The sequence below is a fragment of the Triticum dicoccoides genome, chromosome 7B (genome assembly GCF_002162155.2).
Source record: "Triticum dicoccoides isolate Atlit2015 ecotype Zavitan chromosome 7B, WEW_v2.0, whole genome shotgun sequence".
In the NCBI taxonomy this organism is placed as follows: Eukaryota; Viridiplantae; Streptophyta; class Magnoliopsida; order Poales; family Poaceae; genus Triticum; species Triticum dicoccoides.
Genome location: NC_041393.1, coordinates 707,706,621 through 707,707,549, shown reverse-complemented (window position 1 = coordinate 707,707,549; position 929 = coordinate 707,706,621).

Here is a 929-nt window from a genome sequence, read left to right as displayed (position 1 = left end):
GGCGGCAGTTGGGCGGAGTTGCAGGCGAGGAACGTCCTGCAGGCAGCGGATCCGACGGAACTGGAGGCAGCGCGACGAACTGAGAGGGGGCGACGGCCTCAGCTCCTGCAGCAAAACGACGGCGAGGCGGAGAAGTCAGCAGCGGCGCGACACGAGGATAAGAAAGGGACCGGAGGCGGCGCAAGGAGCTCACCAGTGGGCGGTGAGGACGACGCAGAGGTCCAAGAGCGGGCGAGGCAGGGACGACGCGGTCCTCTGCTCGCTCGACATGAAGCAGCGGCGGCACGCCGCAGCTCCATTGCCATGGCCGTCGCTGAGCAGTGTGGCTCCGAGACGAGCCGGGGTCGTAGAGGAGGGCGCGGCCGTGTGGTCCATAGCTTGCCGGAGCTTCAAAGTGCGACCCGGGCGCGCCGAGCAAGAGGCCAAGGCGCTGTGCCGCGGGCACGCCGAGCAGGAGGACGTGGGGCTGTGCCGCAGGCGCGCCGACCTGCTCGCGGTCACCGTCCGCCACCGCGACACGCTCGGGGGCGCGCACGCCGCGCTCGACTGCTCGCTCATGTCCATCTCCTGCCTGCTCCACCTCCTCCTCGTCTCCATGTCCGCCCTGCTGGGGCTCACGCTCCCTGCCACGGCATCCCGATGGTCAGCAGGGTCAGGGCGTCGCCGTGTCGGCCGAGCTCGCGCTGCTCCACAGGGGAGGGGTTGATTGCTTTCCTTTGTTAGATATAGGGGTGTGTGTGTTAATTGTTTGCTGAGTCAGATCCTTACACCCGGGTCCCACTTGTCGGAAACGCCCTCAACCGCGCCAAATTACATGTTCAGTGCAATCTGCAACACTTTTACTGAATCCGCGGTGGCTTTTGCAAATGATTAGCGACCAGGTTGTTTTCTGCAAGATAAGCCCCAAATGTGGTGGTTTCTTGCAATTC